The following is a 16260-nucleotide window of genomic DNA, read 5'->3' on the forward strand; positions in this document are numbered from 1 at the left end:
GTGAGGGGACAATATTGGGGGACAAGGGGGTTTTATGTACTATGCATATAGTACTTAAAATGCTATTTTATGAAAATATGCATTGCAATATTAGATATAAAGATGTAAAAGAGTAAATACTTGAAAATCACATTGAATTGGAATATCTAACATTGAACATAAATAGTCAAATTAGCAAATATTTTATACTTGGATGTCCCCCCATCCTTGAAAAAGGTGGTCAAATCTAGTAGCAAGTTACTGGTGCATCCTCGTCCGTGATGTGTGGGGCAAAAAGAGGGTATGCATCCCTATGTTACTATGGTATCAACTCTACAATAAACATAGCCTACAATCCTAAAGTATTAATAACAATTCAATATTTCCCTCTTGATTAGTATTTAAAATGTTATCTCTATATAGATCTATCATTTGAGCTAAAAATTTATCTTTATCTTGACCTATAAGTCAAGCTAAGTGCATATTTTTTATGCTAAATACTAGCCCAAGATATATATTTTTGTACAAATACTTCTAAACATTTATAACTACAGTCAATTTCGTTACTTGTTCAAACATCATACATGAAAAATATCTCTACAAAATAACTTGGAAAACTTGGAAAAAAAAATAAATTAAGTATTCAAAATTTCTCCTAATATAGGTCAAATAATCAAGTCTCTAGACTATCCTACTAGTCTATCCAAAACAATTTATAAACCCAAAATGTCAAAAATTGTTCAAGTCAAAACACTTACAATGGTTGTTGCATCTTTATTAGGAATTGATTCATTGTTCCTTTGTACTTGAGAGACCTTATATTTAAATTATTTCTCCCTTTGCTTCTCCAGAATTCTCTACAAATACAAATATAATTTCTTTGATACTTCTTTATAGACTTCTCATACCTTTCCAAATCAAACCACTTCAACTAAGGAATATAATTCCCCATAATAATTACCTGAAGGAACTAGTTCTTTAATCAAATGGATTACTAAATATACTAAAATCCTTTAGTCCCCTTCAAAACACCTAAACTAAAAAAACCTTAAACACTTCTCCAGTTTAACAATACTATGCAATTGTATCTGTGGAAACAAAAAGAAAATAGAAATGTACTTTATTAATTTGTGAATCCTCTAGGGCCCAAATTATTGTATTCTTGAGGAAGACATTGTCTAATGTGAAACATTTTTTTGACTAAATCTAAAGAACTTATCACTAAAATAGGGGAGCTCAAATATTTAAGATGCATAATGGGTCCATATAGTGTTGAGAATGAACTTAAAATTTGGTCAATTGGTCCAGTTTAATCTATGAGAGGATGACAGTATACAATAACATAAATAGATGGATTTTATAACTTCCATTGTCTTTTTTGTATGATTATTGCACAAGAAAATTTGTGGTAGTTCCTAACAAGATAACATACATTATAGAAAACAATGTCCATAGTAACTACCATTTCTTATATTTCTTCTACTCAATAATATTATGATATTTATATATATTATATAATAAATATTATGATGTATAATTTTATATATTAAAATTAAAATTTTCTATAAATAAATGTTTGAATTTGAATAATTTGTTTGGTTTCTACTTTATGTGAATTCTTAAATTGTATATTTTAAATTATTCTTTTTTTTATGAATAGTCCTTTTCTATTAATAAATAATAAACTACTTACAATTCACAAAAAAGGGTTGGGAGATACAAGATCAACTCGAGATGGCTCACATGGTCAAATTCGAAATCAACAACTATTAATGAAAAAAACTTTTAAGGAACCCCTTAGGCTGCTAGAGCAGTGCTAGCTGAGGGGGGTGGATCATTGCAATCATAGAAACCCCAATCATATTTGGGATTAGTAGGTGGGTTGGGAATAGTCCAACCATCAAAAACATCTTTAGGGGCCAGAGCTTCATCTTTATAATCTACCATGGGGGTGAAATAGCCAACTCTAGGCAAAAGGGCCATTTGTTAGAAGCAACAAGAGGAGCACTAGGAGGGGAAGCCAATGGACTCGAGGACCAACTTGAGCCACAACGAGGTGGAGAAGCCAACTGATATTGCTAATCACCATCACCACCACTAGGAGAGTGGTGGCAAGGAGCCTATGAGCATGGCATGTGGAGCAGTGAGTAGAAGAACTATTCCCTCAATGGTAGCCCTTGGGTAGAGTATGAGAAGCCCAGGTGTTAGGAGATACTCTAGCAATCATACATGGTGCATGACCCCAATGATATAGTAGCTCCTAAAGGTGGGCTACCTCCAGAGCTACCTTGTTGGCTTGGACTTAAATCTGCATCATTATATTATTCTAAATGCATGCTTCAGTGTACATAGATACACTTATGTCAAGAAAAATGTGAGTGAAAAGATGTTCAACATTCCTATATTTTTGCAAAGTAAATAAAATCTCCATCTTAAAGGTATACTAGATCTAGGTAAACTACCTAAGGAACCTAGGGGAGTCACCCAACAAAACCATATGCCAGGCAAAAGGTTCTAGCTGAAAAGGCTTAAAGAAATCATGAATCCAGTGCCAATCATTTTGGGCACATCTATAGAACCAAAAAATATGCAAAGAAAGACTCTAGTTGTCCACAGAATGGACATAGAGGATTTGGAACCCCAATATGCTTGAGTCAAGGCCCAAGGGGAGACCTTGAAACAATTGGCACCAAGAAAAATGGGCAATCTTAGGCTTAGTAATGGCACTCCAAATAGTGTTGAAACACTTTCTCCATTGAGAAAGGAAAGATTGCAGATGCCAATGCTATTAAGAGTATCCATCATCGAGAGATGGTGAGAAATTCATTGATACCCCATACTTGGTTTGTAGCTAGTGAAGGGTGTGGTAGGATACCACTTCTAGTCTATCCACCAAGGTCAAACAGATTGGATACCTGTATATGTGAAATTGGGGGCCTTTGATCCTCACATACGCTTCAACATGGTCATTACCTATGAGATCATCCTGAAATAAACATTGTATCGTTTATTCAAAAAGTCTAACAGAGCAACTTGTTGCCTTCTAACTAGAAGGATTATGCCTTTGCTCTTAGAATGAGAAATAGGAAACCAGACCTCTAGAATGAAGGATTTATGTAACTAAATGAAAGTTCAATTAATCTAGATGAGAGATACAATTATTAATCTAAGAAATGAAGAAACATAGTATGCTAAATGGATACATATTTAAAATCTAAATGATATTACAATGAAAGAAATAAAGCTATGAAAATGTGAGCAAAGTGAGTAAGAATTTTAGCATAAATTTGATGCAAATTCCAAAATTCATCCTCTATAATGAGGAATGTAGAGCTTCTTTTATAGAATCCAAGACGTGATCGACAGTCAAGATTAACTGAAATGGACAGTCAAGATTGAAGAGGAGTGCTAGTCATAAAGGTAACTTCCTCATGAAAAGGGAGTTAACTGGTTGCCTTTGAGTGATAATAGGAGTTAATTGAGTCCTTTTTGAGTGATAAAAGGATTTAACTGAGTCCTTTTTGAGTGATAAAAGGAGTTAACTGAGTGCCTTTTGAGTGATAAAAGGAGCTAACTAACTACCTTTTGAGTGATAAAAGAAGTTAACTGAGTCCTTTTTGAGTGATAAAAGGAGTTAACTGAGTGCCTTTTGAGTGATAAAATGAGCTAACTAACTGCCTTTTGAGTGATAAAAGGAGCTAACTGGTTCTCTTTTTTCTGAGTGAATATTTAATTTAATAAAATAGAATATGACCTCATAAATGGATAACTTTAACTAATTGAATAATTAAATTCACTAATTAAAAAGAGGAGATATCTTATTAAATTAAATGTATTGAATTCCTTTGTATATTAGCTAAAGAGGTAATTTTAATTTAATTAAAATAGAACACTTATAATTAAATTAAATTGATAGGATTGTGTAGCTAATTTGAGTTGAAATTTAGTAATTAAATAAATAATATGATTAATGCAAATTATGGTTTTCTGCATTTGAAACCTAGGTCAAATAGCGATTATTAGAATTAGAATTGCCTAGTAAAATAGGACTTAGGAATAGTTGAATAAACCAAAGTTGGTTAATATGGCAATGTGCCAATTTTGGGGTATTACATTTTGCCCCTCTTTGAATGAATGTGTGAGCAACATGTTCAATTCAAAAAAAATCAGAATGCATGATGCAAAGATCAAGAAATGAGATTGGTTCTGAAATTGATGACACAGAGACCAATTGATAAGCTTTTAAAGATTATCTCCAAAACATAGCTTAACCTTAAGGAATTGAAGCAAAATACTTAGATATCTAAATTGATAAGCATTTTAAAGGTTTTCTCTAGAATGAAGCTTAACCTTTAGGGATCTGGATAGAACACCTAGATACCAAGATGAATAAGCTTTTAAATATTATCTCCAAAATAGAGCTTAACCATAAGGAATATAGATAGAACACCTAGATACCTAAATTGACAAGATTTTAAAGATTATCTCTAGAATGGAGCTTAATCTTAAAGGATCTAGATAGAACACCTAGATACCTAAGATGAATAAGCTTTTAAAGACTATCTCCAGAATAGATCTTAACCCTAAGGAATCCAGATAGAACACCTAGATACCTAAATTGACAAGATTTTAAAGATTATCTCCAAATTGGAGCTTAATCTTAAGCGATCTAGATAGAACACCTAAATACCTAAGTTGAATAAGCAATTTAAAGGTTTCCTCTAGAACAAAGCTTAACCTTTAAGGATCTAGATAGAACACCTAGATACCTAAGCATAAAAATAAACATGATCCAATCATGAGTCATAGAATCATCCTCAGAATGACACTTGATACTCAAGAGTTAGGGTTTAGACTGTCTTGATACCTATCTATCAAACTTTGACTAGAAATGTTATAAGATGTGATCAACTGATGAAAAGATGAGATAGATGACAAATGATGCTAGATAGAGGGGAACAAGATGCCCCTAGTGGTGAGAAAATAAGATGGAGACAAGATGCCTCGAGCAATGAAGATGCCCTAAGCAATGAAGATGCCCTGAGTGATGAGGACATAAGATTTAGATTGAGTTGAATTTTAGATTCAATGCTGTAATCATCTTGCCCCCTTGGGAGCAAAATCAAAAGATGGCACACCAAAAATGCGATGTAGCACAGTATGTTAAAAGATACTGAAGAAATCTGATGTTTAGAAGAACGTAAAAGAGATTAGAATGATCAAAAGAAATATAGAAGAGATTAGAATGATTAGAAGAATTTAGAAGAGATTAGTACGATCCGAAGAAATATAGAAGCCAATTTGAAGAAATCTTGAAAAGTTTGAAGAAAGTGTGATTTGAAAAGATGTCAAGATTCACAAAGTATCAAAAAAAAAAAAAGGACTACACAAGCATTCAATCACGCCAGTCCCAAACTTTGAAAATGTGATTTTGAGCTATTTAAGTGTGTCAAATTTTGAATTTGATCACGAAAATGGATTCAAAGCAGTCAAAGTAGCCAAGAGGGTGATGAACCAATCATTTGTGCATTCATGAAGAAACATGATACTTTGAATAAGCCAACAATTCCTCATTATAGATGATGTAAGTGGATCTGCAATCGAACCTTGTGCTTATGTAATGCAATCTTATGCTAGATACAATCTTAAATAGATGCAACCCTAGGTCTAGTTACCAAGCTTCGATAATTATTATCACTGAGCGTATAGTGAATCCTAGATGTCATACAATCCCCACTAACATTGCAATCATAGCAATTTGAATATGACATATGTTCTAGTTTTGTTGGGATTAAATGTAAGCATTCGAGGCACAAGAAGATAGAATGACCATAACATTTGTCCCTTTTAATATAGCAAGTGAACATAAGCATCAGAGCATAAATGCTAGGCTGACCAAAATGTTTCTTGCATACAAACACACCAGACACATGGGAGATCCCTCTTATGCTAAGTAATCAATACGTATTCTATCTGCAATGACCCTTGTGTTCGTAACCAGAGATAGAAGTTTACATATAAACTTGCAGTGACTCGTACATTCACTTAGCAGGATGAGTATCAGTATTTACTATAGCATAAAGAGTTCACTCCAACAAGCAAGGAGAAGAACCAACCTCATTGATTTATCCATATAAAAGGAGTCAAGGTACACACAATTATCCAATACAAGATGGAGGCTCTTATAGTGGACACCCCATTTATATGTATGCCTCAGATCATTGGAACTAAACCACAAATAGAAAGCAAAGAAAAGATCATGCCCCTAGTCCTTGCTTCTCTAGTCAAAAATGACATCATCAAGTTTCTCGAGGAGACATGATGAATTGAAAATGAAACAAACAAAGAAAATGCTTAGTATATCTAAACAAGTATGTCATTTTGAGTTCATGTTTTTGGGATTGATGTCAAGTGTTAATGTCTAGAACATAGATGAAAGAAATCTCTTTAGTATGGTGATAATAGTAGACAAACGTAGCCATAATGATTGGTGACTGAGGTCAAAGAAGAATCTTTAATGTGAGGAACCTAAAGAGGACCGAGCGACAGTAGATAAACATAGCCAAAATGGCTAGTGACTAACACAAGAGAGATATACCATTAAGGAATCTTGAAAAGTGACACAAGTGATAGTAGGAGGACACAACTAAAACAATTGGTGACTGTTGCGAAAGAGATTCTATAAGGAGAATCTCAAAAAAGAGTGACACTAGCAATAGTAGGCAAATGCAGTTGAAATAACTAGTGGCTATCATGAAAGAGATTCTATGAGGAGAATCTCAACAAATAGTGACACTAGCGACAGTAGGCAAAGACAACTGAAACAACTAGTGACTATCACGAAAGAGATTCTATGAGGAGAATCTTGACAAAACATGACACTGACGATAGTAGGTAGACACAGCTGAAACAACTGGTGACTATCATGAAAGAGATTCTAGGACACTAAAGAGTAGTGCCCCCAAGCTATGACAAGACTCAATCCATAGATACATGAGCAAAAAGCAATAAACTAAAGCAAGAAAGCAACTATACAGGGAGCTAGAAGATGTGTTGCAAGATGGAGCATTAGGAACAAGAGGTGTCTATTTGCCAAGTTTTCACCTTCTTGGATTTCATGTTTTTTTTGGCTACCATGATGCCTATTTCTAGGTTTTCACCAATGGTACTTTCTTGTCTTTCAAAAAAAAATTCTATTTTTCTTTTTTTTAAAAATTTTTTTCTTGTATTTTTGAAAATTTTCAATTTTTTTGGTATTAGCAAGGCACCTATTGCTAAGTTTTCACCGAGGTAATGATTTTTTTCAAGACTTTTTGCAATTTTTAGATTTTTTTTAGGAGATTTAGATATGTACAAAGAGCTTCTAAGAGAAGATTAGTTGTAGAACCGCTTCAGGTGGAGAGTGTTGATAGGCTCCTTGAGCAGTTCTCCTTCAACTGTTGAAAGCTAGTAAGCACCAAATCCATACACTGCAGTGATAATGTAAGGACCAAGCTAGTTTGGTTCAAACTTCCCTTTTTGGACCCATTGTTGTTGATTCCTAGGATTTTCTCTTAGGATGAGATCACCTAGGTGGAAGTCGTGGCTTAACTTTCCTATTGTAGCTTCTTAACATTCACTGTTGATAATCTCACAGGTGATCACACACCACTTGTCAACATTCATCTAGTAAGACTAGCTCTTGAAGCTGAGCTATTCTATAATCTTCATTATTAATAAGGCCTTTCATAGAGATTCTTAAGGTAGGAATCTCAATCTCTATTGGAAGTACAACATTCATTTCAAAAACCAAAGCAAAGGGCATCGTACCAATTGGAGTCCTGATGCTTGTCCTATATGCCCATAAAGCTAGATTAATCTGGAGGTGCCAGTCCCTCCCAAATTTGCTAACTGTGCAATGGAGGATCTTGAGGATCACCTTGTTGGATGCTTCTGCCTGACCATTACCCTGGGGGTAGTAGATAGAAGACAAATGTTGTGTGATTTTGAATCTTTTGCATAATTCCTTGAGATCTTTGTTTTTAAATTGTCCTCCATTGTCAGTAATGATGGAGGATGGTACACTATACCTACATATGATGTAGTTTGTGATAAAAAGAGCTATAGTTTTTCCATTTTCTGTTGTGAGGGGTACTGCCTCTACCCATTTCATGAAGTATTCTATAGCTATAATAATGAACTTATGTCCATTAGAAGAAGATGGCTAAATCTGACCCACCAAGTCGAAGGCCCATTGTTGAAATGACTACATTATGGTAGATGGAATGAGCTCCCTAGCTAGAGTGTGAATCAAATTCCTATGGAGTTGGCACTGCTTGCAAGACTTGGCATACTTGATTGCATCTTGCTCTATTTTGGGCCAATAGTAACCAACTCTAATGAGTTTGCAAGCTAGTGTCAAGCCATTTGAGTGGGATCTACAAATGCCCTCATGAACATCAATTAATACGTGTTTGGACTCTTCGGGTTCTAAACACCTAAGGAGTTTTTTGTCAAGATCTCTCCTAAACAATTCATTAGTAATAATGACATACCATGAAGCATTACAAATAAGGTAGCATTTTTCATTCTGGGTTAGACCGTCCGAAATGGTTTGGTTACAGAGATAAGAGTAAATGTGATGGTAGCAAGATGAGTCTTGTGCTACAATAGAATGGATCATCCTAGAATCAGGGTTATCATAGGCCGAGTAGTGTAACACTTTCACTTGGAACTCATGTTAGAGATCATTGTCGGGCATCTGTAGCAAGGAGCCCAAAGTAGCCATTGCATCAACCACTTTGTTATTTGCTATAGGAATTTTTTAGAAGGTGATGTGCACAAAATACTTCTTTAAGTCATCAACAATGTGTTTGTAAGGGATCAATTTCTCATCCTTTGTTTAATACACATCATTAACCTAGTTGATTATGAGCTAGGAGTCCCCGAAGATATCTAATTGATCAACTCTCCATTCAGCTACAATCTTCATGCTATTAATCAAAGCCTCATATTCAACAATGTTGTTTGTGCAAGGAAACAAAATCTTGTGTGCTTTGGGTAATGAATATCTATGTCACATTATGAAGAGTAATCCAGCTCTAGATCCTTGTTGTGTGAAGGACCCATCAAAGAACATCACCCGCGTTTGGTGTGTGTGTCAGAATTGACTCATCAGGAAAATCAATGTTCATCGGGAGAAGGCTCTACATAGGTGATCTGCTAGCTGATTTGCAATTGCTTGTCCCTTGATAGCTTTTCGTTAAACATACTAAATGTCAAAATCACTGAGTATCATGACCCACTTAGCCAATTATCTTATAAGAGCCACTTTACTGAGCAAGTACTTTAGTGGATCTATTTTATCCACCAGCCGTGTAGTGTGGGCAAGCATGTAGTCTCTTAACTTTTGGGAAGCAAAGACAATTGCCAAGAAAGCTTTCTCAATGATGTTGTAATTCTTCTCATAAGAGATTAGCGTGCGACTCAAATAATAAATAGCTCTCTCCTTGTTATCATTTTCCTCTTGAGCTAATAAGATTCCCAGAGATGTTTCAGTTGCTGAAATGTACAAAATCAAAGGCTTCACATAGATAGGAGGCATCAAGGTCAGTGGATTAGCAAGATATTTTTTTATCTATGTTAAGCTTTTCTCACAATCCTGACTCCAATTGAATATCACACCATTATGTAAAGTCTTTGTAAAAGGTTGTGATCTATCTGCCATCTATGAGATGAACCTATGAATAGATTGGAGTCTTCCTTGTAGACCTCTCATCTTGCTGATGTTACGGGGTGGAGGTATATCCATAATTGTTTGAACCCTCTTTGGATCTACCTTGATTCCTTGCGCAGACACAATGTATCCTAGTAGTTTCCTTGATGTGACACCAAATGTGCATTTCTTAGGATTGAGCCTAAGAATAAAGTTTTCCATGTAATCTAGGATGGGTCCCAAATCTTGCAGATGAGTATTAAGTTTAGCACTTTTGACAAAGGTATCATCCACGTAGTCCTCCATGGTCTTATGCATCATGTCATGGAAAATTGTAGTTACTACTCTCTGATAAGTTGCACAAGCATTTTTCAAACCGAATGGCATTGTGTTCTAGCAAAAGGTTCCCCATGGACATGTGAAAGTAGTTTTCTCCTAGTCTTCTGGTGTAATTTTTATCTAATTGTAACCAAAAACCCCATTCATTAGTGAGTACATCTCATAGCCAGTTTTCATGTCCACTATCATATCAATGTTAGGAAGTGGAAAATCATCCTTAGGACATCCCAAGTTGAGATCACAAAAGTTAGTAAAAACTCAGAATGATTTATCATGCTTGGAGACTGGAACATTATTGGATATCCATTTAGCATAATCAATTGCACAGATGAAACTAGCTTTTAGAAGTTTCTCCAATTCTACTTTGATGAGCAATGCAACATGAGGATGCATTTTTTGAATTTTCTATTTAACTAGTTTGATACTTGGTGTAATGGACAAGTGATGCATGATAAGATCAAGATCTAGTCCTAGCATGTCAAAATATGTCCAGGAAAAATTTATCTTCTTCTCTCAGAAAAAGGCAATGAACTTTTCCTTTTCTTCAAGTGACAATGACTATGCCAGATGTATCATATGAGGATGTTATTCTATACCCAAGTTAATTAGCTGTGTTGGCTCTATTAACACTAATAATCTCTCTTGAAAGTGACTTGGAAGTACATCAAATATCTCATCCACGGGTGCCTCAGAGAGGTTTTCACCTTTGGATACATCTTTTGTTTTTACATTTTTGGGTTCTGACATTGCCACAATGTGGTTTTCACCATCAGACCTTTTGCATTTTTATTTTTTAATTGTATGACTAAGATACTTGATGTCATCTTTAGTCATGTTGATGCTCTGTTCATTGGTGGAAGACATTATAGGTTCAAAATTTTTTAGTTAGCAGGCAAGAGTATAGTCACTCTAGAACATGGGGACTTTGCTAGATGCATTAGGGTTCCAGTCTATAAGCTCAAGATGTGTGAGCAAAAGAGTAGTGATGGGTTCGATTGCATTCATGGTATAGTCATTAACTTCTTGGACTAGCAATTTGAGACCTACGGTGACTTCATCCATAAGTGTGTTTGAACGCCTCTGAGTACTAAGGTCAATAATTGATAACTCTAAGACACTAGTTGGATCAAACCCATCTAACCTAATCCTAGACGTTTCACCCACTTTGATTTGGTTTTCATAGACATGAACTTGGTCAATGTCTTTATCAGTAGTTTCTTCTAAAAGAGAGTCAAACTCATATTCCTTAGAATCAGTGCTACATGGCGAGAGACTATAGAACTCCCCAACAGTGATAGGGACATACTCTCCTTCATCTTTTGGATTTTTACATAGGTACTCAATATGTAACACCTAACTAGACTCACCTTGTTCTAAATGGGTATGGCATGGATCAATATTGTCCTCAGAAGAATCACTAGTACCATCCATAGTGCTGAAATGTGGCACAAAGTCATCTGGCTTGGCAAGGAATTTAGCAAGATCATGAGGAATAGGATAAGGATAGGGATCCTCATCATCAGATTGTTCCTCTTAAGTATCTGACTTAGCTTGTGATTTGTTTCCAGATGAACTCTCAAGTTCTGGTATGAATTTATTAGGTCCCAAATGGAAAGGAACCTTCTTAAATCCTAGACCAATTGTATCACTATTGCTTCGAGTTGTTGCCTTGACAGGATCAATTAGGCCATTTTTATTGCACCTTATAGGGCAAGTTCCCTTGTAGCCAAAAAATTTCATGAGCCTAAGACCAAGCCCATATTTTTTAGGAGTGATTTCTCAAGCTTGCTCTGTTAAGTCTACTGGAGTCTCTTCTTTGTAAAGCCATGCAACAATGGCTTTGTTTTCACTTTCATCCTTTAGGGGAACTTTAGCTTTGACAAAAGTGCCATTATACTTGGTTTGAGGTGTCAACACAAATGGCTTCTTTGCCTCTGAGGGTCTCCCATAATGATGAGGAGACTCTAGAAGAGATGTTAATGACAACACTGGTTCAATATGATACTCTCCCGTGCTAGTTTCTTTCAGTTTAAATGACTACTCAATTTGTTTCAGCATATTCTCATGATAATCAATGGATTCTCAGTTGTAGGGACAAAAGTTTCAGTTGCTTTGAGCATATTGCAGGTATAGCTAGTAGTGGAAGGAATAGTATTTTCAAAGCCATGAAATGGGAATTTGATGCATTGGTGAAATGTGGATGGCACAATGCACATCTCATGTATCCATGGCCATCCTAATAGAATGTTATAAGACAAGGGAATGTCGAGCACCTGATAGGTGACATCCCTTTCTATAGGACTGATGCAAATGGGTAAGACCACAAGACTTCAAGACTTTCATTCAACTTCATCATATGCTTTGATGGTGATCTTGTGTCAAGGATCAATAGAGTCCTCAGAATAATTTAAGTGTCTAAGCAAGGCAACAAAGACAATATTTAAGCTAGCACCATTATCAATGAGTACCTGATGAACACGTGTCTAATGTATCATAACCTCAATGTGTAGAGGTTGATTGTGTGGGTGACTCAATGAGTTATCACCCTCCTTAGAGAAAGTCATAAGATAAGGTGAGGTCAAGTGACCTACCATGGATTGAAATTGCTCAAGATCAAGATCTTGAGGAACATTTTCCTCGATGAGGGCTTTGTCCAGAATCTGCCTGTGAGCAAGTAAGATTTTAGGCAGCTCAAAGATAGAGATTTGAGCATTAATTTATTTCAACTGATTGATAACACTATAGCTGGTTGCTATTGAATTCATTCTGATATTTTCACCTTTGCCAACTAGACTAGCAAGGGCTTTGTCTTTATGTTGTTCAGGATCGGGAGTAGAAGGCACATGGCCTTTGAGCACCAACTTGGCAGGAGAGTGGGTAACAACATTAGCACATTGTTGTGAAGGTGATTTATCCATTGTGTTAGAAGTAGGGTCCCTCAAGAGAAATGGTGTCTTAGGTTTATCGTCATCTTGTTTTCCCTTAATAGTAATGACATTATAGTATTTAGAATCCATAGGTTCAACCATGTTGATCACATTGTCATCATTGGAGTATGCATAGTTGACCTTGTTGTTGGGTTTTGGTTTTGAAGTCTCTCCTTTTTCATAGGCTAGGAAAGGCTCTTTGAATGCCTTGTGATCTAAGTTCTTGTTATGTCCATCTACCAAAAGTTCACCAACATCAATCATGTCCTAGACTTTATGGTGCAAGTTTATGTAGTTGCTAGTTTTGTGTCCCTTATTTTGGTGATACTCACATAATGAGGTTTCATTCCACCATGGTGGGTGTGGTTGCGGATCATAGGGATGAGGGTTGTCTAGTGGTGAAATAAGCTTGTGTTGGAGTAATGTTTTGTAAACCACATCCAAAGGTTCACCGAAGGGTGTATACTCTCATTTAGGGCATGTAGCCCATGAGTTTCTTAGTCTATTCCCAAATGTCTTATTGTTAGGAGGAGGCTTCTTAGTATTCTTGGTGGTATTGAGACTATCCATGAGATTAAAGGCTACCTTAGCAGGCTTAGGAGTGACATTGTTAACAACCCCATCATGTACAATTTCTTGGTTCTTGTTGATGTACTTGGGTTTGTCCTTGTTAGAGGTGGAGCCTTGTTTTGTGTCCTTTTGAAAAGTAAGTTCACCCTTCTTGACCATGAATTTGTCTATGTGGATAGCCTGTGTGAGGTATGTGGACCTTGAAGTTGGACTCTATACCCAAAATCAAGTAAAAGGTTATCCATAAAGATGTCAAGTTTCTTTGTTTCTCGAATTTTGCGTGAGTATTTAGTATAATGTAGTCTCCACCTCTGAAGGAATGTGAGGAAAGGTTCCCCAATCTTCTACTTAAGATTACATAAATCTCGAATGTTAACAAGGTGTTGAATTTTATAAAAATATTGCTAGACAAACAAATTGGCAATTTCATCAAATGTTTTGATACTAGGAGGCAAGTGTAAAAACCACTCCATAGCCTGACCACCTAGACTTCTTGGGAATAAATGCATGAGATATGTTTGATTATGCATAAATTCCATAGACAAGGCACCCAATTACCACAAATGATCTTGGGGATCAGTAGTTCCAAAGTATTTATCATACTTAGGTAGCTCTACTCCTCTTGGAAATGGACAAAGAGCATCTAAGGTGTATGTTTTTGTGGGTTTGTCTCTCTCATGCATCATCTAAGCCAGTTGGTCTTGCATAATTTTTAGTTGTTTTTGGAGTTTGGAAGTCTCAGTTTCCTTTTTAGGCGTGATGATAGTATCCACATTGAAATGATGGGGTAGCTTAGCTCCCTCTTGGGCAAGTTTGAGAAATTATTTTTCTTTCTCTTTATTGAGAAAAATTTCCATGACCTTCTGAAATTTTTTGTCTTTACGAAACTTTTCTATGTGTTTAGGAAGTATTTCCTCGTCTTCTTGCTCCCTATCAATGTCATGGCCCTTTTCATTGTCATTCCTAGTTTGGTCTTGGTTTTTTCTATGTTCACTATGTTCAGGTTTTTAATTAGCCATTGTTGGAATGTGTTCAGTTTCAATATGTTGTGATTGGAAAGGGCGAATGAAAAAGAATTTAGATATGTTGTTTGGAGATGTGGGACCTTTGCTAGTTTTAGGATCCTCTTGATACAAGGTATTCCTGGTTTGTTGGAAGTTTAGAGAGAACATTCTATAGACCCAAGATGATTTGATAAGTGAGGGGGGTCGTGAAGATTCCTCACTAGATGAACTAGAGATAGATCATGTAAGGACTAAAGAGTGACCTCTACCACAATTAGTACCCCTAGCTCTACCTTGTCTAGGTCTTTGGGGATAAAACACTCTGCCACTTCTTGTTGCCACAGTCATAGACAAGGACAAAAAGTGAAGGCTTAAACAAGGACCACACTAGAACATAGTCTCAAAAACAAAGCAAGATAAGGGTATTGTATACTAAGGTATGAGTCATCCAAGTAATGGCTAGAATAGCCAAAGATGATGACTATCGTGACACAGAGTATGAAAACCACCAAAGACCAAAGACAAAATGAACAAGAGACAAGACTACTTTATGTGTAGGTCACAAGTCATTAGCTAAGAAAGAAGCTACTGTTTAACATTGTTTGCAGATAGAAAAGAGGTAAAATGTTGTAAATAATAGATTAGATTTAGAGCACAAGAAGATACCAAATTTTGAAGTGATTGTTCTGGACAAATTGTCGGTTATTTTTTAATAAGACAATTGGTTTTCAAATAAACATGGGAAGCAAGCAGTAGTTTCAAACAACCCAACCAAGGACAAAGAAAATCAGAGGAGTGGAAGAGTCTTGACATTTAGTTTGTTTGATAGGTTTGGACAATGTTTAAAGACTCAATAACAAACACGCTTTTATCCCTAAAATACAAAATTGGTAGACAAGGCAAAACCTTTGTCCCACAACTTAAGTGCACATGCGCACCTCACACAGCCCTGTCACCCCCTCAAGGGTGCCCATATTTTTAGTGTATTCAAAGGGCTCAATAACATATACATTGCATGAACACCCTTGTGATAGGGGTCAAGCACGTATACCACCTTCCAATGCCTAGTTGCATGCCTATGGTGAGTTCTACAGGAGAGATTCTTCCCCCTCCTTGCACAAAGATTATGCCTCCTTTCGGAGGTGAACTGGGTAGCAACTGACTAAGAGGTTTTTACTTGGCTTTCATTCATACTATTCCCTGGTGGCTTCACAAGAAAAGTTGAGGCTAGCAGCCCACACCAGCATCTGTAAGTGCACACTCTTGACTAGCAAGATTGGGGCTGACATCAACTAGTGTAGTTTACAGAGCCTCTTCTTGATATGTGATATTAGAATGAAGAAGAGGAAATTAATATGGCTTTGGAGTCTTTCGATCAACAAAGCATCTTTATTATAGTGAGGTGGAATCTTTGACGAAAGGAGTGTACTCACTTGGGTCATTTCTGGAGGTTGGATCACTCTGATAGGCCCTCTAAAGGATTGACTCAGACTGGTGGTTTGGATCTAAGGGTCAAAGTTTCTAATTTACCTCAAGGGGAAAGAGCATACTCCTCTACCTTGTTTCCTCACCCAAACATGCAAGACATGTTAATCACCGAGTTAGCTTAATCGATCCTACCTTGTCCTATTCCATGACTTTGATCCCCTAAAAGGAGATCATCATCTCTTCATTAAAGGCTTCATTTGGGAGAACCACTAACTTGCTTGCCTCCCTCAAATGCCATCTTTCAGAGGCTTCTAGGTTT

Source organism: Cupressus sempervirens, chromosome 11 (assembly GCF_028749045.1).
Source record: "Cupressus sempervirens isolate cs-2001-9-10 chromosome 11, ASM2874904v1, whole genome shotgun sequence".
Lineage (NCBI taxonomy): Eukaryota > Viridiplantae > Streptophyta > Pinopsida > Cupressales > Cupressaceae > Cupressus > Cupressus sempervirens.